We start from the raw sequence: 25,394 nt of genomic DNA, 5'->3' as shown, positions 1-25,394 counted from the left end.
CTTGTCTCCGTACTTGGGTACCCTGCTTTTTCCATTAGCATTTAAATGTCACTCTTAATGATGTCAGACTGATTCTTAAGGGAAAATAAAATGGTATAGTCACCTCCTGATTATTTTCTAGAGCATGTTATTGGTATTTCTGATTATCTAGTCTTAGTGGGAGCTTTAATCTTGTACTTTTCACAGGCTAATTGAATCAGATCCAAGAACAAACTTGATTGCAGCAAAGCTGGGTTGGTCTTCCTTTGCTGACGATTTCTAGATAGGCCTGTTTGCCAGACCTTGCACTGCTTTTCTGTAATAAGTTTTTGCTGGAGCAGTATCTGCAGGAACTGTTAGCAACAAGTAAAGGTATCCAGGAGCAAGGAGGGGGCTGTAGAAGGGCTTCAGTTGCAATCTTGTGGTAAAGAATAAAAAAGATGGGCCCTGGCTGGGTAGCTCAGTTGGTTAGAGCGTCACCCTGATACACCAAGGTTGTGGGTTTGATCTCCTGTCAGGGCACATACGAGAAGCAGCCAATGAATGCATCAGTAAGTGGAATAACAAATAGATATTTCTCTCTCTCTCCCTCCCTTCCTCTCCCTCTCTAAAATTCAATAAGTAAAAATTTTAAAAAAGAATAAAGATGAACTTTGAAGTTAGATATTCATAAGTTCAAATCTTGCCTGTGTCACTTTGAAGCCGTGTGACTTGAGCAACTTACTTCCCTTCTCTGAGACACAAGGTCTTCATTAGTAAAATATAAATAGTAATATCTACCACTTAGGTTGTTGAGAGCATTAAAGGTGTATGAAGTATTACACAGTCAAAGTAAGCTATCTCCTATAACAAACAACCCCCAAATCCCAGTGTTTTAACTTAGGTTTTTTTCCTCCTGAGGGGAGGGAGGGCTCTGCTCCATGCAGACATTCAGTGACCCAGACATCTTTCAGCCAGTGGCGCTGCCATTCTCTAGGGCCTTGGAACCCTTCATTAGATCATCTGTCTCTGGCTGACAGGCGAGGGAGGAGCAGCATGTGGATTGCACAGGTAGGTAGTGTTATGGGCTGGGCTGGAGATGGTGCACGTCACTTCCACTCACATCCCATTGGCCAGAATGCAGTTCCATAGATGTGCCTACTACTTTCAAGTGAGCCTGGGAAATATATATCTCAGAAGGAAAACAAAATAGGTTTTTTTGGTGAACACATAGTCCTCCACTACTAGCATCCAGTAATATTTGTTGAGTAAATGAAAGAAAGAAAAAATGGTTGGATTCTTTGTTCATTTTCCTTTTCATGGACTCCTAGAATGTTAGAGCTGATAGGGGCCATAGAAGTGGGCAAGTTTTATCCTGTCTTTTTATAGATGAGGAGCTTGAGGGCCCTAGAGAATTTAGTGCCCTATGCAAGATCTTCCAGCTATTAGTAGCAGGACTAGAGAAGCTGAATCTGCTTCTCCCAAATGCTGCTGTTTATTCTGTGTTTAATTGTTTGAAACATTATTCTTTGTTTTGTGCCATAGGGTTGCCCTTGCCTTTTGGCACATGAAGATGAGGAGTTTAAAAATAAGTTATTCTGGTCATTATTGGTAGACTTCAGTTTTCTTTGGAAGGAGGAATTAGGTATTTTATGGCAGTGAGAGCCCCCGAAGGCACCACTGCCTCTCATTTGGGACTGAGAGTGAGAATTCAATTTCACTCACCAACTCATGTGTTTAAGCAACCTTTCCCCAGCCCCCTTCTATTATGTAACAAAGTATATAAGAGGATGTGGATGCAGCAGTAATTAAGACAGGAAATTTACAGACTAAGGAAAGTGTCAAATATTTAAATAATAATTATTACATAAAATGAAAGTGCAGTGGAAGCAATAATGAAGTGAACAGCTGCTGGGGTGCTGAGGGAGAGGGAGTAAAGGAAGCTTTGTGGTGGAAGTAAGTGGGTCTTTGAACTGGATTTTAAAGAATGGGTTAGAATTTATTGGAAATTTGATCTACTCTGAATCATATACACTTGTGTATATATTTGTATATTGTTGTAGATAATCTTGGCTGGTGGTAGCTGTGCATTGAGGAAAAATAAGAGAAGAAAACCAGACAAGAACCCCCACAAAACCATGATTAAGTCTCCTGTGTTAAATTAGCATTTAGCACTCACATTTACCATTCACCTGTCACTTTGTTCAGTTTTTACCAGTCAATAATTACATAAAATAATCTTTTGGATACAGGTCAGTCATCATCAAAAAATATTTTCTTGTGAGCCAGCAAGTTCTTGATGTCATCCTCCTAGGCCCAATGGGCTTTGCATACTTTTTGGTTAGGTACTGACCCTTAAAAAAATTTATAGCGGTGTGGGTGAGATGCATGAAACACCAGGAAACTATGAGTTGGAACAAAGAGGGGCACACACACTGTGGAGGACGCAAGAGCATTTATATGTGTTTGGATTGGGGGGCTTGATTTTCAGAAAATTTTCTCTGAGAGGTACTATTTAGAGCCCGGATTTGTAGAGTTGTTGGAAATGCTTGGGAATTGACATCTCAGGTATCATGTTTGTCTGATGTCTGTCCTCCCATAGTGCCATATTGCTTGGCTGAGAATGCAGGCTGGAGTCAGGTTCCTATGATGCTTTTCACTTGGGAGGTTAGATTAGTGCTGTCCCTGATCATTTAGGAAGCCTGAGTTGTTTGTTTTCAGCACCCCAGGCTCCTTTTTCCTGTGTCTCTTCTCTCCTTGGCATTCATTTTCTCACACCTTCCCATAACATAGTCACAATAGGGTGTCATGAGAATTAGTATTGTTTTAAAATATACATTTTAAATTCTAAAAGCATTCCTTTTTTTTTTTAATCCTCACCTGAGGATATTTTTTTCTATTGCTTTTCAGAGAAAGTGGAAGAGAGAGAGAGAGAATGAGAAACATCGATGTGAGAGGCACATCGATTGGTTGCCTCTTGAGTTCTCCCTGACTGGAGATCGAGCCTGCAACTGAGGTACGTGCCCTTGGTTAGAACTGAACCCGGGACCCTTCAGTCTGCTGGCCAACACTCTAACCATTGTGCCAAACCAGCTAGGGCCTAAAAACATTCTTATAGTAACAACTGAAGTTGTACAAAAAACATATAAAAATGTAAAGTAATTGTCCCTCTTTCCCTAAACCTTTAATACTCTTTTTAAAAAAAGTATATTTGTAGACATTTTATTTGGACTTACATACATACCCCAGATACATCCTTTTTAATAAAAGAGAACTCATTTAATATATGCATTTTTCTGTAAATTGCTTTTTTTGATTAATATGTGGGATAGCTTGTCATACTACTACGTAGTTCTACCTTTTTTTTTATTAATCAACAGAGTAGTTGTCCCTATACTGCTTCTATATGATTCTTATTGAACAATCTTTAAATTTACTTTCTTAATCCTTTGCTATTTATTACATACTCTGCTGCAGAGAACATCCTTGTAGCCATCTGTAAACTTGTGGTGGTATTTGCAGAAACTTGCAGTTGGAGTTCCTAGGTCAAAAAGTACATGTATTTAAAAGTTCGATAGATATTGGTGAATTGTCCTCCAGAAAGACTGTACTTATTTTCATTCTATTCACAGTATATGTGAATTCTGTCCCCCCTCCCAAGTGTTTTTCAATCCTGGACATGGGGCCAAAGAAGAGGAGGCAAAGAGGAGAGAGCCTGCTAAAAATAAGTGGTGACCTAGAGAAATGAATATATTCACCCTAAAACTTTTATATAGCAGCATTATTTATAACAGCCCCAAAGTGAAAACGTCCTAAATGTTCATTGACTATTGAATAGATAAACAAAATGGGATATAAATATATATGTATGTATATGTATATATATGTATAAAGATAAAAGCATGTATTTGAACAAAAGGAGCTGCAGTCAGGGAGACAGAGATTCAGGTAGCAACCTAAATTGTGTTCTACTGAGAAAAAGGGGAGGCTGCCTTTTTTTTTTATTGTTGAAAGTATTACAGGCATCCCATTTTTTCCCCCCAATTGACCCCCTCCCCCTTACTCCCACCCCCTCCCCAGGCCTTCACCCCATTATTGACTGTGTCCATGGGTTATGCATATATGCATATAACTTCTTTGGTTAATCTCTTCTTACCCTCTACCCCCCTTCTCTCTTTCCTCTGAAATATGATTGTCTGTTGCATGCGTCAATGTCTCTGGATCTATTTAGTTCATCAGATTCTTTTGTTCATTAGCTTCTTCTTAAAAAAGACCCTTCAACTTTTCCTGTAGTGCTGGTTTGGTGGTGATGAACTCCTTTAGCTTTTCCTTGTCTGAGAAGCTCTTTATCTGACCTTCAGTTCTAAATGATAGCTTTGCTGGGTAGAGCAGTCTTGGTTATAGTATCACATTTTTCATCACTTTGAATATTTCTTGCCACTCTCTTCTGGCCTGCACAGTTTCTATTGAGAAATCAGCTGACAGTCCATATGGGTGCTCCCTTGTAGATAACTAACTGCTTTACTCTTGCTGCTTTTAAGATTGTCTCTTTGTCTTTAGCCTTTGGCATTTTAATTATGATGTGTCTTGCTGTGGGCCTCTTTGGGTTCCTCTTGTTTGGGACTCTCTGTGCCTCCTGGACTTGTCAGTCTATTTCTTTCCCCAGGTAGAGGAAGTTTCTGTAATTATTTTTTCAAATAGGTTTTCAATTTCTTGCTCTCTTTCCTCACCTTCTGGTACCCCAATAATACAAATGTTGGGCCTCTTGAAGTTGTCCCAGAGGCTGCTTATACTATCTTCACATTTCTGGATTCTTTTTTCTTTTTGCTCTTCTGGTTGGGTATTTTTTGTTTTCTCATGTTCCAAATTGCTGATTTGATTCTCAGTGTTCTCTACTCTACTGTTGATTCCCTGTAAATTATTCTTCATTTCAGTTCCTGTAGCCTTCATTTCAGATTGGTACTTTATTATGTCATGGATTTTCTCAGTTCTTTTCGTAAAACTCTTACTAATATGGTTGAGCATCCTTATAAACAAAATTCTGAACTCTGTATCTGTTAGTTCCTCTTATAGCGGTTTCTTGTGTTCTTTCCTTTGTGACATGTTTGTTTGCCTCCACATTTTGGCTGCTTCCAGGTGTTTGTTTCTATGTATTAGGTAGAGTTGCTATGTCTCCTGGAATTTGTAGAGTAGCTTTGTGTAATAGGTGTCCTGCAGGTTCCAGTGGCTCAGTCTCCCCAGTCACCTGAGCTGGGCCTTCTAGGTGCTCCCTTGTGTGGGCTGTGTGCACTGGCCTGTTGTAGTTGAACCTTGGTTACTGTTGGCGTCACTGGGAGGAATTGACCCCCAGACCAATCAGCTGTGAGGACCAGCTGCAACTATAGCCAAAGAGCTGCTATGCTGGAGACACCCCTATGGAGCAGGCCTTGCTTCAGCGGAGTTGTGGTGTTCACCAAGTGCGCCCCTTGAGTGTGTCACTTATGGATGTGGTAGGGTTGTAATCCAACATAGTCAAGTATGACCACTGGGTGCACTGTCTCTGAGGCCTCCCTGGAGGTGCAAAGTCAGCCTCTGCCAGTGCCTTGCCCAGGGCCACCCAGCATGAGCTACACAGCAAACTGTAGTTGGCTGCTACTTGTGCTGGGCTTGGAGGAGCCCAGGAGAGGCCAAGCTATGGGCCAATGCAGGCTGCCGCTAGTGCCAGGCCTGGGTCCACTTATCAAGACAAAGGGGGCACGCTGCTGCTTGTTGGAGAGATTTTAGGAACGTCCTAAGCATGAGGCTTAAGAGGCCACTTGCACAGAAAAGCCCCTGGAAATGGCCTGGATGAGCTGCAGGTGGGGAGGGGCGGGGCCTCCGGGAATCACGGGGCGGGACCAAAGGTGTGGGTCAGGTGCTGGCAATTCAAATATGGCGCCTGCCTGCCGGCTGTGTGCGGTGAGGACTCCCCGAAGAAGCCATGGCCTCTGCCAGCTCTTCCGCCTGGGAGGAAGCTGCCCCTCCCCCTCTCATCCCAATTTCAGGCAGGTTAGTTCCTCCCCAAGTGTCCCAGGTTCCTTTCAAGCCGCTGCCCAGCGCTGGGGCTCAGAGGGAGGGCGTCCGATTTCGTGTGTTGGCCCTTTAGGAGAAGCTGCCTGGGGCTCCCGTACCCTCCGAGACCCTCAGCGACAGTCCCCGCTGGTTTTCACAGCCTGAAGCTGTGGGAATTTTTCTTCCTGGCCCTGGAGCCCTGGGCTGGGGGCCTGATGTGGGGCTGGGACCCCTTACTCCTCCATGAAACCTCCACAGCCGAGATTTCCTCCTGGGTTTAAACAGTAGCACCGGGTGTGGTCCGGTGGCCGCGTCTCCGCCATTCAGCCCTGTCAGCCTATGTCTCAGCCCCTCCTACTGGTCTCGATGCTCCTTCAGTTCCCTGGTTGTAGGGCTTCTGTTCAGCCAGATTTCAGGAGGCTCTGAGTGATGGTGGTTCTGTGTTTTAGTTGTAATTTTGATGTGGTTGCGGGAGGTGGCGGGTGCAGCTGCTACCTACACCTCCACCTTGCTTCCATCCCCGAGGCTGCCTTTTATAGTGTAAGTTTTTGCCCAGGTTCCGAGTTAGGTCCATTTTATGTTAGTGAAGTACCCAAATTCATATACTTCTGATTGGTCTGAATTGCACAGTTCTGATTGGTTGGCATTATGCATCCTGATTGGTCAAGGAGCCGTTCTGTTTGGACAGGGCATGTCTTAGTCCATTCCTCAAAAGTCAAAACCTGGAACTGCCTCATAGTATAGTGGATTCAGATGGCAGAAATGAGCAAGGCATAGTGGGGAAGCCAAGAGTTCAGTGTGAGGTTCTTCCTGTTGTACAAAGCATGTGAGAAGCCCCTGTCAGCAAATGGCCTCTAGGCTGTTATTATTTATGAAATTTTGGCCCTCAGTTGACCAATGGGAAATCTTTTGCAGCAGATAAATTCCTACTGTGTGTTTACATCAAATGAATTTTCTCTGAATTCACACATACAATGGAATATTATTCAGCAATTAAAGGAATGAAGTACTCATACAAGCTGTAAGATGGATGAACTTTGAAAGCTTTATGTTAAGTGAAAAAGTCCAGTCAGAAATACCACACATATTTATATGAAAAATCCAGAATAGACAAATCCAGAGAGACAGAAAGTATAACAGTGATTGCTTAGGGCTGGGGAGGTGTGGGGGAAGGGGAGATTTTCCAAGTGACTGTTTAATAGGTACAGGGTTTCTTTTTGGGCTAATGAAATCTTCTAAAATTAGATTATGGTGATGGTTGCACAACTCTGTGAATATAATAAAAACCATTGAGTTGAACACTTTAAATGGGTGAATTTTATGGTATATGAATTATGTCAGTAAAGCTGTTGAAAAAATGAAGTAGTTGTGGAAAGCATGGCGTGAAAGACAATGCTATAGTAGTGTTTAAGGGAATTTGGATATGGATGGCGTTCCTCTGGCCTGGTGGCTGATGATAGCCAGCTACAGAGGTGGATGGTGGTGGGCTTTTTCCCTCCCAGCACAATGGAGACAAGAGGCAGTTAATGACATGCCCTAGTCAGGGTGAGGATGGGGGTTAGTGCACTGAATTACCGACTCCTTGTCCTTGCTCAATCCTTGGAATACACAGAAGGTACTGTTCTAGAAGGCAGTAATAGTTTCCTTTGCTGACCTAGAAATGCCTGTTGAGTTCTAGCATTTGGAAAAGGAAGGTCAGACAGGGGAAGCTGAGCTCAGCTGCTGAGTCAAGGAGAAGAGAAGAAAGACCTAGGGTCACAAAGAACAATGAGGCCCTCATTTGTGCATAAGTGCAAGCAGTCAGTTTTAAATTCGGCAATTAAGCTTTTGCACATAGTGGAAGTGACTGTTCTTTTGGAATGTGTGTGCTAGTGAATATCATGATAAGAATTTTTAAAAGGAAGTTATGATTATAAGTGGCCTCTGAGTTGCACTGATTGATAAAGTTTAGCTCAAGGGAAAGAGGGTTAATCTTACAGTAAACAGAAAGCTAAAGGGAAATCAACACAGCTTTTTTCAGAAACCCAGTTTTCTGTGTGATTGTGCCTTTTTGAGCAAACTCTTTACTTCTCATTCCCCACAGTCTGGCTCTGTAGCATAGATCAGATCAAACTATAACATCCAAAACCTTAGTAATGACAGTGTCTCAAAATTATTTCAGGTGCATAATTCTACAAACACATCATCTGTACACTGTATTGTGTGTTCACTCCCCCAAGTTAAGTCACATCTATCACCATTTATTCCTCCCTGTCTTCTCCTTCATTTTCCCCTCCTCCCAGCAATCACCACACTCCAACGGTTTACTTTAGAGGGCAGGCACCGTACATGTGTGGATCTGTTTGACCTAATGGCAAGATTATTTTGTATCAGGTAGAAGTCTTTCTTGGTCACTGTATTTGATTTACTACCCTGAATATGTTTTATTCTCTGAAAACTTCATTTAAGAATATACGATGGGCCCTTGTTCAGTTGATTGGAACACAGTCCTGTACACTGAAAGGTGTCAGTTTCAATCTCCAGTCGGGGCATGTTCGGGAGGCAACCAATTGATATTTCTCTCTCACGTTGATGTTTTTCTCTCTCTCCCTCCCTCTTCCTCTCTCTAAAATCAATTAAAAAAAAGACCCATAAGATAAAAAGAATAAACGATGGATATTAAACTATAAGTCTTTGCGTTGAATAAGATGTAAACAGGAATCTCACCTACTTTTAAACCTAAGAAATAACTTTGCCTCTGATTTTACTTTAACTTGCTAAAGAACTTTTAGCATTGAGAGAAAATTTCGTTGATGATTCAGAGCATGAGGGAAAGGAAGAGAGTAATTCTGGCTCATGCGTACCAGTTGAATAACAACTGGAGGATATTTTTATATTTATTGCTATTCTTAGCCTAAAGCCTGTAGTTAACTAAGGAGTAATTAAACTCAGTTATACTTACCAGACTTAGAGATTTTACTTGGAATATTTCAATATCTAGGCCTTTGGGAAAACTTTGGTATGTTTAGCAGTATGTTTAGCTGAATTCCTCTCTCATGGAATTCCCTCTTATTCAATAAATGAAGAATTAAAATTTAACAAATTAAACTACAAGATTATTAAAATTGTTCTTTATTTCTGGCTATTAACTAAATCTTAACCACTCCACAGAGCCACGCTGGGTTTTTGTTTGTTTTACTTTTTCGGCTCTCTTAAAAACATTTTAAAGGTAATATGTTATCGCCTGTATTAGAATTTCTTTTTGTTTTTCTGTGTTAGAATTTTGAAAGTAGCAATGAATTCACAGGAAGACTCAAGAATGTAAGAGAGTTTATGTCAGTTATTTCTCAATTAAGAAAAAGTTAAAAACCCCAAATAAATAAAACCAAACAAAAAAGAATGTAAGAGTAAGGTGTTTCCACCACTTACTGAGTTGAGAGTATAAAGTGTCATCCTTTGCAGGCCCCCTTAGAAATTGTGACTGAACTGTTATGACTTCACTTCAAAGCACAGCTTGTTCTCTTGGTATTGGAGCCAAAACATTTTCATTATGCTTGAACAACTACTATAGGTTCGTGTGGAAAGTGAGTGTCTTATTTTGCTGGTTGATGATATCGCACATATTTAGAGTCTGCTGAATATCAATATTGCCACAAGCCAAGAGATAGTCATTGATGAGGACTTTAACTTTTTCAATGTCTGATAAGTGTATTTAAATCCATGGAAATCAAGAGGCTACCTGTCATTTTCTTTTGTTTAAACCACAGATTGAGGAAACAATGAGATGGAAATACTGCTCTGAACTTAGTTCTTACCAACTAGAAAAACTGTTTATTGAAGTAGAATTGACTAAACCTTGGGAGTGAGTAACTACAATTGTATTATTTTTATAACTGCAAAAGAAAGGAAAATTGAGCATAAACATATAGTAACAGTGACTTTAGAAAATATATTTTAGAGAAAGGATAGGTATTTTTCAACATCCAGAGACTTGGAAAGAAAAGACAGTACAAGAAGAGAGAAAGGGAGAAAAGGGGAGAGAGAGAGAGAGAGAGAGGGAGGGAGGGAGGGAGGGAGGGAGGGAGGGAGGGAGGGAGGGAGGGAGAGAGGGAGAGAAAGAAAATTCTTACAGCAAAATTACAAGAAGAAAGGTAGAAAGGAGGAAGGAAGGAAGGAAGGAAGGAAGGAAGGAAGGAAGGAAGGAAGGAAGGAAGGAAGGAAGGAAGGAAGGAAGGAAGGAAGGAAGGAAGGAAGGAAGGAGGGAGAAAGGAAGAAAAGAAAATTTTTACAGCAAAATTGTAACTTGTTTTAATTAGGAAGAAAAAAGGGAGGGACCCATTAAGAACAGGAAGTTTTTGATGGGCTTGGATATTAAGAGAACATGTATAGAAGATTGAAAGGCAAGCACATGTTCAAGGACAAGTTCAGAAGAGGGGCATAAAACCAGTAAGGAAATACCTGTAAAGCTCATGTTCAGACTGAGCGGAGGCTGGGAGAATGCTAAAGACAACAGAAAAGGGCTTTTTAAAGCTGTGTTCAAAACAAGAACAAGTAAAGGCTAAGCTCATTGCTTGGGGCAGATGGAATAATATTAACATGATGAAAAGCAGACCTCAACTTTTTGGCTGCTTCTCTCTTTCTCTATCAAAGAGAGTGATCTTCATTCAACCTGGAATGTGTAACAGAAACATGGATAAGGGTAAATTGAAGCACACAAGATTGGCAATGCTAGTAATAGTTGCAACTACAATTTGTTAAGTTTCTACTCAGGACTGAGCACTAGGAAAGAAAATTTAGTTACTTTTTTCCTAGTGCTAACGGCAGCTACGCATGGTAGGCATTATTGCGATCAACCCCATTTTACAGGTGAGAACACTGAGGCTTAGGAAGATTTAATAACAAACCTCAAATGACATAGCCAGTAAGTAATGGGCTAGGACTAAGATCCTGGTCTGACTTGCCTCAAAATCTGACTCTTTTGACTGGACACCCCTACTCCCAGGCCTAGCTATTTTAAACAGGATAGCTTAAGTTATGTTGTAAGACATATAAGCAAACAAAACCCAGGAAATGGTATTGAAGAGCCACAGTGTGTAATCATGGGGAAACAAGGAAAATGGAATATCAAAATGATAAGAAAAACAGACTGTCTTGATTTCTTTTTGAAGGTTCACCTAGGACTATCTAGAGCAAAGAGCTGCTGGTCCTTAGCACATTTGAGATTATGTTATGCAAGTGAATTGTAAATGAAAGTACGTGTCTTTAGGAAGCAGCATAGATTCACAAAGCATCCCAAATTAACTCTTTCTTTCCTGCCTCCCTTCCGTAGTTACTTAACTGGTAACCCTATCATTTGAAGGATGATTCCACACGGCATATAAATAAATTGAATTAATCTAGGTTCAGTTGGATAGATTCATGTTTGGTTGAACTACTTTAGACAGACAAGCTCTATTGAAATTAAAAGACCATGTTTGTTTATGGCATTCCCCCTGTCTGTCCACATAACAACTCTATAAAAAAGGAAATGCAAGTTTTTGGCCTGAATTGTTCCTGGTAAACACCTGGTGGTTCCTGGTATTTATTGCCTTCTCAGTGCTTAGGAATGATCTATGTCAGCATTCCTCAAGCTGTTTTCTGAAGAACTCTAAAGATGCTGGAAAAGTTAATAGCTATCATCTCATGATAGCACAGTTTGGGAAATGCTGATCTGTGTAATAATTTGTTCTTAATCTTTGCCAGGGATCCACATCAAGTTCATTGATCTATGATTTAGGGAATCAAACTCTTCCATTCTTCCTAAAATATGAACAGGATTGTTTGCCTTTTTTTTGATTCCTGTTTATACTCTTTATACAGTACATATCTATCTGTTCCTTCAGTATCCTAGAATATGTATAATTCATGTTGGCTTAGTGACTTGAAGTCCTTTAAAGGAGTTAGACATATCCTTACTTGTTTTGGGCTTTAATCTTTGCTTTACCTTTTGAGACTTGAGGAGGAATTAGACATGGTATGTGTAATGTCTGATAGATTAAAGTGGGAACAGTAGTTTGAAGATACAAATAGAGACATTTCACATCAATATAATGAAGTGCTTTCTAATAATTGAAAAGTTCACATAGAGATTGTATCTGTTCAAGATATAAAGAGGAGATTCATACATTGGATGGGATATTAGAGAAGATGACCTTCTGACTCTAAGATTTTACGATTACAGACATTTCTGTTTCACACATAGTCAGAAATAGGATAGCCCGTGGGTACTTTCAGAGTCTTGGAAATCAAAGACTATTTTGTTGTGGTACTATTATTATCCAAGAAAAAGCTGTGCCATCTCAAGTTCTGAAGAGTAATTGCTGCTTTGGTTATTCAAAGTGGATGGGTGTTTGGACAATGCATCTATTTTAGGGACCCTTTATTTTGTTACAGTGAAATGACTGGTTACCACCACTGCCTGCTCTTATAATAGCACTTTTCTAAGTGGTTTTCTTTTTATTAATCTTCAAAGAAGAAAAACTAAGTTTTAGTTAGGCATCTGTTTGCATATACCCTGACTGTGTTGAGATTAAAACTTTGCTGAAGTTTGAAATAAAATGGAGTTAACCTTGCCGTGTAGGTAGGAAGCAATGCTTGTGAGATTTTTGCCAGGATAAAGAACTGCAGTCAGAATTCACTTTTTCAAAACAAGTTGTGGTACTGTGAAAACAGGCCATTTCTCCACAGTAATGAATAAATACCTAAAGTAATGGGATTAACAGGATTTTATTTTATTGTTGAAACAAAACATTGCCAAGAGCTATAGCTGGTCTTCAAGACCAGACTTTGGGTGAATTCCATGGCAACATCAGCATTTGAAAAATATAATAGGAAATAGTTTTATGATGTTCAGTGCACACTTGGTGCTTAACAATACAAAACAAACAAGGGACTGATGTTGTTTAGTAAACTTTGTGAAGAGTAATATTGGAGTAACTATCAGATGGCCTTCCCCTACTATAAGAATTGTGGGACATTGATCGTGATGGTATAGACAGTTATGAAATCTTTTATAGGATTTTGTCTCTTTTGTGTCCCTTTTCTAAAGCACTTCATAGCAGTGATTAGACTGAGTTGTAAAAATGTATTCATGTGTGTCTTTCCTAATAGATTGAGTGTAAGCTCGGTGAGGGCAATTATGGAGTGTGACTTAGCCATTGTTATACTATACTTACATCCCGGCTGCTGTAGCCACTGGGCTGATGATCACAAAGCTCCATAGACATTATGATGGTCCCCTCCCCCACATCTCCTCATTGGTGCAGATTTCCTAGCCAAGCTCTGTGGCTATAACAAATGTTTGTTGAATGAACAAAAGGAGGAATGAATGAACAGGCAAACTCTTTTTGCTATAGAGTGGAAGATCCTTATGGAGACAGGATTGATCAGTACAGACATTAGTATCCTAGTGTACATGTGGCAAATGGAGCATGCAGGTACCATTCATGGTAGTTGTGATATTGCCGTAGACATGCCTCCCTGTTGTGCCAGTTTGGAAGTCCTTCCTGTCAGTCTCCCCATCCTAAGAAGCAGCAGCTGGCATGTGGTTTTCTTTTATTTTGAGTCTCAATATTTTTGGATTACCTCACATATGCCAAGCACTTTGCTAGCGCTTTGCATGTATTATTTATTTAATAATATATACTGCCTTCAGTTAAAAATTTTATATTTTACTGTTATGGAAACAAAGACACAGAGCTACCTTACACATTGTTACATAGAAATAAATTGGATCGACTCAAGATGGTGGCAGATAAAGTGGAAGCTACACTGACACTCTCCCAGGACCAAACTGGAATTATAACTAAAATATAGAAAAAACACCGTGAGTAATCAATTGCAACTGAAGACTAGCTGGAGAGCACCCACATAACCAAGGACCTAAAGTGGAGACCGCACAGACTAGTAGGAAGTGTGGAAGAGTGAGAGGGCTGGCTGGGCTCCCACGGGCAGCAGCTGAAGGTCCAGAGGGATATCTCAGCTCTATGGGGTTCCCACTGAGAACTCTGGGGTCTAAACCCCACTCTGGGCTTCCTGGCCGAGAGCACCAGAACTGAGAAAGGTGCCCACATAACATCTAGCTGTGAAAAGCAGCAGGGTTTCTGTCTGCCAGGGAGAGACAGCTGGAAATGCAGGCACACTTTTAAAGGACCAACACACAAATTTTTCTATGCAGCCACTCACCTTGGTCTCTGCCATCGGGAAGGCACAGTGGACTAGAGCAGTATGAGGAGAATCCAAGGGGACTGGGCGGGGAATAGATCTCAGAGGGCACCCATCTGGACCTTCCAGACCCCAGTGCTGAGTCATTCCCCCATATGGCAGAGGACATCTTTCTCTGGTAGACATTTACATTCTAAGCAGCTTTTGTCTGAGGTAGAAGAAATTCCTCCACCCTGCTGGAAAACCTCTGGCCCCACCCTGTGGAGTTTCTACAGCCTGAGGCTCCTTAAGAGACTGAATAATAGCCTCTGGGTGCTTTGAGTCTTTGCCTGATTTGCTTCTGGACCCAGGGCTTAGAAAAGCAGGCCTTCGTGCACATCTTGATCCTGTCCAAACACACCCAGCCCCAGCAGAGGAAACCAAAAGCTGTGGAGTGTGGAAAACTTCAAACAGGGTACTAAAAATGAGTCACAAGCAACATCTGACATTGGCCTGTACCAGAGACCATGCAAAAGACTGGGAGTCCTAGCAGATCTACCTAATACATAGAAACAAATCGAAACAGGCAGCCAAAATGGGGAGACAAAAAAACAAGCCCCAAATGAAAGAACAAAACAATTCTCCAGAAGAAGAGCTAAATGAAATGGAGATAAGCAATCTATCAAATATAGAGCTCAGAATACTGATCATAAAGATGCTCAACAGCATGAAAAATGATATAGAAACTATGAAGGAAATTAAGAATGGCATAGTAGAAATAAAAACAAAACGGAAAAGAATAAATAGCAAATTAGGGGAAGCTGAGGATCAGATCAGTGAATTAGAAGACAGGGTAGGAAAAAATGACTCAATCAGAGAACCAGATATAAAAAACAATTAAAAAACAGGAGGACAGTTTAAGGGAGCTGTGGGACAACATGAAATATGGCAATATTTGCATCATAGGAGTGTGCCAGAAGAGGTTGAAAGTAAGCAAGGGTTAGAGAACCTGTTTGAAGACATAATGGCAGAAAATCCTTAACTTGGTCAAGGAAAAAGTCACACAAGTTCAGGAGGCACAGAGTCCCAAGCAAGAAGAACCCAAAGAGGCCCATACCCAGATACATCATAATTAAAATGCCAAAAATTCAAGACACAGAATGTTAAAGGCAGCAAGAGAAAAGCAATCTGTTACCTACAAAGGAGCTCCCATAAGGCTGTCAGGTGATTTCTCATCAGAAACTCTACAGGCCAGAAGGGAATGGCATGAAGTATTCAAGGTAATGCAAAACAAGGATCTGAAACCAAGACTACTCTGTCCAGCAAGGCTGTCATTCAAAATAGATGGTGAAATAGCAAGCTTTCTAGACAAAGAAAGGCTAAAGGAATTTATTACCACCAAACCAGCATTGCAAGAAATGTTAAAGGGACTGTAATAAGAAGTTGAAATAGAGAGGAGAAACATAGGTATAAAGAAATAAAATGGCAGTTGATAAGTACCTATCAATAATAACCTTAAATATAAATCAATTAAATCCTCCAATCCAAGGACATAGGGTAGCTGAATGGATAAGAAAACAAGACCCAAATATATCTTGTTTACAAGAGGCCTACCTCAGAACAAAAGACTCACACAGGCTGGAAAAAACAAAACAAAACAAAACAAATCAACTTCTAAAGGACTTTAAAGGAGAGATAGACAGCAAAACAGTCATAGAAGGGGACTTTAACACCCCACTGACTTTACTGGATAGATATTCCAGACAAAAAATCAACAAGGAAACAGTGATTCTAAATGACACACTAGATTAGGTGGATTTAATTGACATTTACAGAACATTTCAGCTGAAAGCTACAGAACAGGCATTCTCCTCAAGTGCACATGGGACATTCTCAAAGATAGATCACGTTAGGACACAAAACAAGTCTCTCCAAGTTCAAGAAGATTGAAATCATATCAAGCATATTCTTGGACATTTACACAATGGAATATTATGCAGCCGTAAAAACGAAGAATCCTTTACCCTTTGAGACAGTGTGGTGGGACCTGGAGAGTACTATGCTAAGCAAAATAAGCCAGTCAGAGAAAGACAAGAGTCACATGATCTTACTCATATGTGGAATCTGATGAACAAAATAAAATGAAGAATAAAATAGATCCAGAGACATGGAAACATGGAACAGACTGATGAATCTCAGAGGGAAGGGAGGCGTGGGTTGGTGAGTGGGTGGGGAGAGATTAACATAAAAATTTATATGCATGTATACATAGCCCATGGACATAGACAATAGTGGGGTAAGGGCCTGGAGAGAGAGATACAGAGTGGGGGGATCAATGGGGAACAAAGGGGACATTTGTAATATTTTCCACAATAAAGGTAAACTTAAAATAAAAAAACCACCTGAAAGTACCAAGGTTTGACCCAAGTGTCCCTGATTCCAAATCTCGCAGTCCTTCCATTAAACCATGTAGCCTCCCTGGATTGTGCCTCCTCATTGCTCTTTTATTTCTCTCCGTCATCCCTGTCCTTCCTCACCTGCTGTTCTCTTACCCAAAGCACAGATTGGGGTGGATCCTTGGCACACCACTTTTCAAAGAATACTGAAGTTGGGATCGTGTTATCAAATGTCCCCAGTTTTCAGCCCTACTTAACCCTTTAGTCAAAACCAGGCCATTTCCCACTTCACTGATCATAACTTAGTCATGTTTTAAAAAATTTGTCTTTCTTGAAAGTGTTATAGATGCCCCTCTTTTTTTCCCATTGATCCCTTCCACCGTCATAACTTAGTCTCTGTCTCTCCTGTTTCTTCCCAGAGCAGGCCTGAGCATTACAGAAGAGTTCATCTTTTTGCCAGGCGAATTGTGTCATTCTCCTTCAGTGTACTCAACGGGAACTCTCTCTCTTTCCTTCCCGAGAGGCAGCAGTGAGAGGTGGTTGAAATCGTGGGCACTAGAGTCAATGCCAGGGTTCAGATACAGACTTTTGCTGCTTCCTAGTTGTGTGACCTTGGATAAGTTACATCTGGGTTTCAGTTCCCTCACCTGAAAAGTGAAGATGAGGAAGAATAGTACCAACATCACAGGATTATTGATGTAATCCACATAAAATCCCTTAAATAGAACATGGTGAAACCCTCAGTAAACGTTAAGTATTATTTTGAATAAAGGCCAAGAGCCTCAATCCTAATTTAAGACTCATCCATAGGTTGGGTTTTCCTGATGATTTCCTTCCCATTCATTCCTCCTTCCCCTCCGGCCTCCCATTTTCTACCTGTTTCTCCAGTCAGTGTCAGCAAATCCCCTGTCCATCCCTGCCTGGGCCTTATCTTCTACCTCCAAGCCACAGTCTGGGCTGGGCGGATCCTCCCTGTCCACCGCTGTCAGTTGGCCTCCTTTACAGAGATGTATGAGCCTTCAAAAATCCCCTTTCCTTCAGGACACCTTTCTTACTAAGAGTGAGAGGTGTGAGTAATTCCCCTGCTTGTATAGTCTCTGAGCATAAAACTTCACCTGACCACAAAACAGTGGTATTGAGGCTTGTTTGTGAAAAGACATCATTCTGTTTCACTCTTTGCTCTGTATCTGAGTGTGCATTTAGAATATCAACATTCACTTAGAAAAGGGTGCTCTTTTATGTTTGTGGCTATTCTGAGCCCACAGCTCATAGATAATAGAGGTTCTGACTTCACAGGCACCGATCCCAGTGTCACCTGGCCGTCTGTGAATAGTAAATTCTTGATGTTCTTGATTCAGAGAAGAGGCGATTTAAATTTAATTATCTCCCCCAACCTAACCCCTAGCATGCATTCTGAAAAATGGATGTTTAATGCTTTACTCAGAGCCAACAGTTGAAAGGTTATCTACAGCTTTTTCATCTTACTAAATTTCTCTGAATCCTCAATAAATGTTGACTAAAGATATTTTCCCCACAGTAGACCTAGGAAGCGTCCATGCTTCCTCCCACCGATCCAGCCATCTCCCCTCTCCTCAAAGCTTTCATATTTACCCCTGCGTATTATCTGGCCACACCTGGTACTTCAAGTCCTATAGTAGAGGAATGACTTTCACAATCAAATGGTAGGGATTGTTCTGGAACCTTAAGAAAAAAAATGCCACCAAACAGTGCACAGTCTTCTATTTTAGAAAGATGACAAAAATTATGGTGGTTTTGCCTGTCATTTAAAAATAAACAGACTCTGAACCTGTCTGGATTTATTGGCTTTACAGAGTCAGACTGAAAGTACACCATGCACCACATTATGGCAGAACAAATTCTTCTTTAGGACATTTATGGTTGGCCTTTCTTTCTTTGTGTATGTCATTACTGGCAATGATTTCTGAAGCATCAGGCATTTTCCACCTTTGTATAAAGTTAATCAAAGGAAGACTCTTAGTGGCACTGAGCTATTTTTTTCTCGCTATGTTGGACCAAATCCTTGTCATGCCTTGTGGTGTCCTAGAGAGAGGTGCCTATTCCTAAAGAGCACTGTGTACTTTGGATTCTGACTGACCCAGTTCTTTCACACGAACCTTCCAAAATGAATCAATGAAGGAATGTAGGCATTTAAGGACAAAAGATAGGCCCTTATTTTTGTTTTTAAGATTGAAGGTAGGAGTAGAATATTTGTTAATGGTGGAGGTGATACTGGTTTAGCAGGTGCCCTTCTATTGCTAGATGTTAACATTTAAATTCTACTTTAGTTTCCAAACTGCTCTCTTATACATAATTGAATTTGAACTTCCTAGCAATCCTGTGATATTGGTAGGGAAGGTATTTATTATCTCTAACATACAAGGAATCTTTCCTAAAGAAACCAGAGCTGATCGATGTCAGTCTTCTGAGTCTAAGTACACTGCTATCCCAACTAGATCAGGGAACCCCTCACTTGACTGTTCAGAAGGCCTAGGGTTGGGATTAGAAATTCACATTTTGTCACACTCCAGGAGACCGACTGTGATGGCAGGCGTGTATGGCATCACACTTAAAAACATACACCCATTCTACACTATATTGTACCTTGGATGTTAACTTCTTTTTAATTAAGTGTAGTGTATTGAAAATATCATTTTTAAGATGGCATATTTAACTTATGAAAGGACTGAAAAGTTCATTTAAATGTGCCAAAAATTCAAAATAATACAGACAAGTTTATTTATTACAACATTGCTTGTAATTGCTGAAGACTGGGAACTTCCCAAATATCCATCAATACAGAAATTGTTAAATAATTATATGGTACATTCATAAAGAGGAATAATACACAATTGTAAGAAAGAATGAGGAAAATCTCTACATTTTGCCATGAAGTAATAATCTTCAGGATCTATTGTTAAGTGATAAAAGTAAAGTAGAATTTTAAAGTATGCTACTTACAGCATAAGAAAGAAAAGAAAATACAAATAAAAGCTTGCGCTTTTATACACACACATTGCCTGTACTTCAGGATATGTTCTTTATAGAGAATTGCAGCTAAGTGCAGAAAAATGCTAGAAGTAGGAAACCACTATTTTGCAACATCTCATGAAATAATGGAGCTAGGCAGCAATCATTAGTGGGTACAAATCATTAGGTGAAATTTGAACTTTATAATGGAGAAACAACCTGACAGCACTTGAACCCACTGATCAGTCTCCACATCACTAACAGTGGGACAATGGAACATTATATTCCTCTTGATCTGATCTGATAGAAAAGGAACAGCTCCACCTGGGAAATCGTCTTGCCCACATCCCCTCCCCACAAATTTGAACCAGAATCTCAGTAGGCTTCCATATTTAATGACCATTTTACGGGAAATACAGAAGATAGGAGTACATGTTAAATACCACCACAAGCGTACAAATCAGCCAGGTCCTGAATGTGGGAAGTTCTATAAAACAAATGAACCAATTCTTGAGCAAGTAACTGTTATGGGGAAAAAGTAAGGAGGGGGCAACTCTTAAAAATTAAAAGACTGGGCTATCCCAAGCCTTAGAGCGCCATGGGTACCTCTTCAGAGACGCTGGTGCGGTTGGGGAGGCGCAGGGGACAGGTGAAGGAAGGCCCGGAAATAAAGAACTCTAAAGAAGATCAAGTTCTCTGTCCACCTCTTCTACCTAGCAAAGTAGATCTCCAGGAGGTCACCATAATTCCACACAATGAGTGGGAAAGGATTCGAGGTAGCCTTGACAGTTTGACAAGAAAAGCAGCAAGCCTTCGTGCAGAAAGAAAGGAAAAGAAAGAAATGCATCTCCGATCCCAAGAAGTGGTAAAACATTGGACTAATACCTATGCAGGGATGAAAGAGCAGAAACTTGAAGCCAAAAAGAAGCGTGATAAAGAACTAGAGGCAGAAAGACAGATCCTTGATATGGAAGAAGCAATACAAAAACAGGGAGAAAGAAAAAAGGCCATTGAGCGTGCAAAGCAATATCAATTTTACCGGACAGAAAGAGTGAAACACTTCCATTCGGGACTTATTCTTAGTAGAGTGATGAAAGAACGTGATGCACAGACTGAAAACCAAAAGAGTAGAATAAAATCAGATAAAAAATGGGAGGAACAATTGAAGCTCAACATTGAAAAAGCTTTTAAGGAAGAACAAGAAAAAGCAGCAAAACGACGCAGAGATAGAGTGGCCCTTGCCAACGATCATTTAAAACAAATAAAGGAACATGAAGAGGAGAAGAAATAAGAAAAAAATGTGAAGAAAAGGATACTGAGGAAATAAAGCGACAGAATTCATGATATGAAATAGAAATGAGAAAAACACTAGAAAAGAAAAAAGAAGAGATAAACGAAAGGAGGAAACTATTTTTTAAACATATGAGTGATAAAAATATCATCAAAGCTGTAGAACAGCAGCAGCAAGAGGAGGAAGATGAAAAGATTAGAAAATTTATCAAAGCAAAAAAGCGACTGACACAAATGAGGAAAGAAAAAGAAGCTGAAACAGGCTGATGGAGGAACGTAGAGAAAGAATAAATAACTTCCTGAGTGGACTAATGAAACAGAAACTCGACAATGAAGATTTGATTATTGCTAGAGATACAGAAGAAGCCGACGCTGAATGGGAAAAAAGGGAAAAAGAAGAATATGAAAAAAACAAAGCAGAATTAAAAGCGATTGAAGAATATAGAGACTTTGTGATGAAAAATAAAGAGGAAGAAGAAAGACAAAGAAAAATAGAGGGTAAAGAACATTTGCTGGCTGTCATGAAGGCAGATAAGGCTTTCTGAGAGCATGAAAAGGAGAAAAAACGCAAAGCTGATAAAGAATGCCTCGAAGTTCAGGATGCCCATATTCAGCAAATGGCCAAAAATAAGTTTAATGCACAGCAAGCAAAACAAGCACAACTAGAGCATTGCAGACTTACTAAAGATCTTGTGGTTGAGGAGGAGAAAGAATTTCAAGATTATGCCAGAGAAGTAATTGAACTTGAGTCTGAATCGACAAGTAAATATGTTTTTCCACTTGTAAAATCTGTACAGGGAGGACCCGGAGGTGGCCATGGACCAGCTTTTACGGACAGAGGTGGATTAAGACCTAACTATCAGGCAAATGATTTCTCTGGAGTCCAGCTCCCTTCTTATAACTCTCAGGGATCAAAATATAATAATTTTCAAAAGTCTAAGGGAAGGCTAGGTTTTACATGGTAGAAAAAAGTTTATTTTTAAGATTGAGAGATTAATTATTTAAAAAAACAAAACAAAAAACTGAAGAGACCAATGAACCAAATGCACTGTATGAACCTTGTTTGGAGCTTGATTTGAACATAAAGAACTTTAAAATTCTCTTCTTTTTTTTTAAACAATAAGAGATAATGAAACATACTCTATTTATTACATGTTATTGAGAAATTATTTTATTGATATTAATAATGGTGATGTGATACTTTTTAAAAGTCCTTACCTATTAGAAGCACTTACTATTTAATTGCTACGACGCCTGAGATTTTCTTTAAAAATTCTGTCAAAAGAAGAAAAGTGTGTTTAGGGAAATTGATGAAATCAGAATGGTAAAAGTGTTGAGGCTTGGTGATGTGGTCCTGGGGGTTGTTTTTAATTTTCTCCCTACTTTATTGAATATGGAAAATTTACATAATAAAAATGAAGTGCTATTTTAGGGTTAGAATCCTAGCAAAAGGCCTGGATTAGAGCCACTATTTGTGTAACTGAGGGAGAGTCATGGCTACTCACTCCCTCTTTTCTTCCCTCCCTTCCTTTTTACATTCCTTTCATTCCTTCCATGTCTTTAAAAATTATTTACCGAGCAACAGTTTGCACCAGGCACGATTCTGGTGCTCCTGGTCTTATAGGATATACTCATATTATTTTCAGATGAGGAAACTGAAGTTTAGAGGGATTAAGTTTCTTGCCCACAAATGCATGTCTACTTGTCACCAGTTCTAAGCTCTTACACATTATTTTGTGCTGCTTCCCAGTATTCATGCTTTCATTTTATAGTGTTTAAAATTTTGTTTATGGATAAATTTTAAACAATGAGTAAATAAGAATAAATTAAGTGGAGTAGCATCTTTATATAACCTTTGTTATGTGTCTGAGAAAGATGCAAAATATCTTTCTTATCATAATTACAAAGACATAATCAAAGGCAAAGCGGCGATGAGAGTGAAATGTGTAGCAATTTTCTTCACATTCATGAAAAGCACAACTCTGTAAATTCTAACTTTAAGTCACAAATAACATTTATTTATGCTTGGTCTTCGACAACATATATTTTTGATCATCTTTTTTTTAGAATTTTTTTTTAAAAGAATAGTTTAAAAAACGATTTTAAACTATTTTAGAGAGAGAGGAAGGCAGAAGAGAGAACCATGTATGTGAGAGTGTAACACTGATTGGCTGCCTCCTGCGCGCCCCCGCTGGGCACTGACGCTGCATCCCGGGCATGTGCCCTGCCGGGAATCAAACCAGCGACCTCGTGCTGCGCGGGCTGATGCTCAACCAACTGAGCCACACTGGCCAGGGCTGATCATCTTTACTCTAAATGGAGGCCAAAGGAAAATGGCTGATTTCATTTCTTCTGTGGTAATAAAATATTTTTAAGACTATTTCAATAAAGAAATTCTTTAAGACCAGCAAAACAAACAAATGAATAAAATACTGAACTTCCCCCCCAGGCCACTATTTCCTTTACTTTCTTGCAAAATTATTTTGGCATTTGCAAAACCCATGTGTGCCCGTGGGCATGTGCAACCATGTCACTGTCATCTGTGATGTGTTTCTCTAGATGGAAGAAATGGCAGTCATCAGTCAGGGACCGATAGCAAGCCCCGTGGCTAAATTACTGCTGCAGGGTAATGAGACATACCCGCTGCTTTACAAGATTTTGTGTGACTTTCCAAAACATCTGCAGTGCAGTACTTCATGGCTGCTCCCACATAATGATGTATGCCCTAAAAATGTCTGACTGGATCTTAAAAAAATTATACTAATGTGCCTGACATTGTTGTTTCCTTCAAGAGTCAAGGCACTAAATCTATTCAAGCTGAATGACAAAATTTTACTCTTCCTCTCGATATGCCAGTGAAGGCGTCAAAATGGACAAATAATAAATGTCGTTAATATTTCCTGAGCGTTACTGTATACCAGGAACTGTGCTCTGCCCTTTAAATACCTAATTACTTATGTTTAACCCTCTCAGCAATCCCATTTTAAAGCTGAGGTGGCTGAAGCACAGAGAGGTAAAGTGACTCGCCCAAGGTTGCATAGTTAGGGAATGGCAGAACTAGTTTCTAAACTTAGGTCTTAGGAGTCTAGAGCTTTGCTCTCTAACCACTGTGTAGTCTCGGAGCGCTGGCTGAAAGATGTACATACCCAGTAAACCACACTGCCGTGACTTGTCCCTCTGCGGTCTTTCAGAGCACCTTAAAAACCTTTGCTATGTGTCTGGGCTCCTTTCTCCAGTTTTACAAATGTCTGGAGCCAAGGTGAAGGAGAAGAAGGGGTTGCTACACACATGGCGCAAATCTGTGGTATTTGATATCAGATACACAGAGTTGATAGTAGAGCACAAAGTCCCAGAGTGATCGCCTAGTGGGGAAGCCAGTTGACTTGGTTATCTTGCAAGACAGTTAAAGGACTTAAGAATGGAAGATATTCATTGAAGACAATTGCAAAGAAATTAGGTCAGAAATGAAATGAAAACAGATGGCAAAGAAATATCACTTTGGTATAAATAAAAACTCTGTCTTGCTTAATAAAGGAGATGTCTATTCCTTTTAACTTTTTCAGAAAAGCATGCCACCTACTTCCTTTGAAATCCTAAAACTTCCTCAGGCCCAACTCATTATTAATGTGGTTTCCTTTCCTTAAAAGAATGACATTTTCACAAATGCTGTTTCTGGCTTCAGTCACATATAGAAACATTGGAATGCGTACATGGTATTTCCTTTTTTTTTTTTTTTTTAAAAAGGAACTGAAGTATATTTGATAATGCCTGTGCTACAAACACTTCTAAAAATAATTTGGAATTGGCAAGCCGTTTCTTTAGTTTCTTTCCCTGATTTAGGAAAGTTTTAAAATTTAAATTTGATAAACCTTCCTGTGGGAGTAAGGAGGAAAAACTGCTAGTTTATATGATTGAAATAAGCATTAGTGTTTATGTAATATTTGAGAATGATTCAAACCGATTTTCTCTGGCTAACATCAGAATTAAAAATAAAAATGGTGTCTCCTCCAGAGGGTAGTAGGCTTGAGTCACCCACTGGTATATGTGACCCGTGAGTCACCCACTGGTGTATCATCTTTATCATCTTCCTGATCCCTGACCTTTGGGTTAGAAGTTAATGGGGCTCCTTTGGGGCTTTCTTCATAGCTTCTTTTACCCTTCCGTGTTCAACCACAGCTGCTGCTGGCAGCTCCTGGCAAAACAAGAAGGAGAGGTCAAGAAGTGGATCTGTAAAAACTGATTTTTCATGGGTGACCTTTTGGTGAATGAAAGAAAGTAGAATTGAAGTCTTGGTAGTACTACCAATGTTTATTAGAAAGGCAAGCTCATGACAGTCATTTCAAAGGGAATTTTGGAGGAATAGCAATATCTCATTTCACAAGTCATTAACTCAGACACGTTTCGGTACCAGTGAGAAGCTGGGTAGCAGAGCAGGCAAGAATATGATCACTTGAGATCTAGCCCTGTAGCTTGTGACCACAAAACAGTCTCTCAACATTTTGGCCTTAGATTTTATTTAAAGGGCTTATACTTAATCTCAGTGAATATTTTCTACTTCATTAAAATAGCATG

General features: G+C 39.8%; 1 protein-coding gene and 1 pseudogene across 4 annotated transcripts in view; both read left to right on the top strand.

The window, feature by feature from the left end:
• The window catches only part of CRADD (CARD and death domain containing adaptor protein), a 174,439-nt gene that overhangs the window by 88,528 nt on the left and 60,517 nt on the right, over positions 1 to 25,394 (top strand). The gene's annotated exons all lie outside the window — the stretch shown is intronic.
• Positions 20,131 to 21,944, top strand: LOC107538919 (cilia- and flagella- associated protein 210 pseudogene; annotated as a pseudogene).

Source organism: Miniopterus natalensis, chromosome 2, assembly GCF_054644295.1.
Source record: "Miniopterus natalensis isolate mMinNat1 chromosome 2, mMinNat1.hap1, whole genome shotgun sequence".
In the NCBI taxonomy this organism is placed as follows: Eukaryota; Metazoa; Chordata; class Mammalia; order Chiroptera; family Miniopteridae; genus Miniopterus; species Miniopterus natalensis.
Note: the sequence above shows the minus strand (reverse complement) of the source record. Positions and strands in the feature narration are given on the sequence as shown.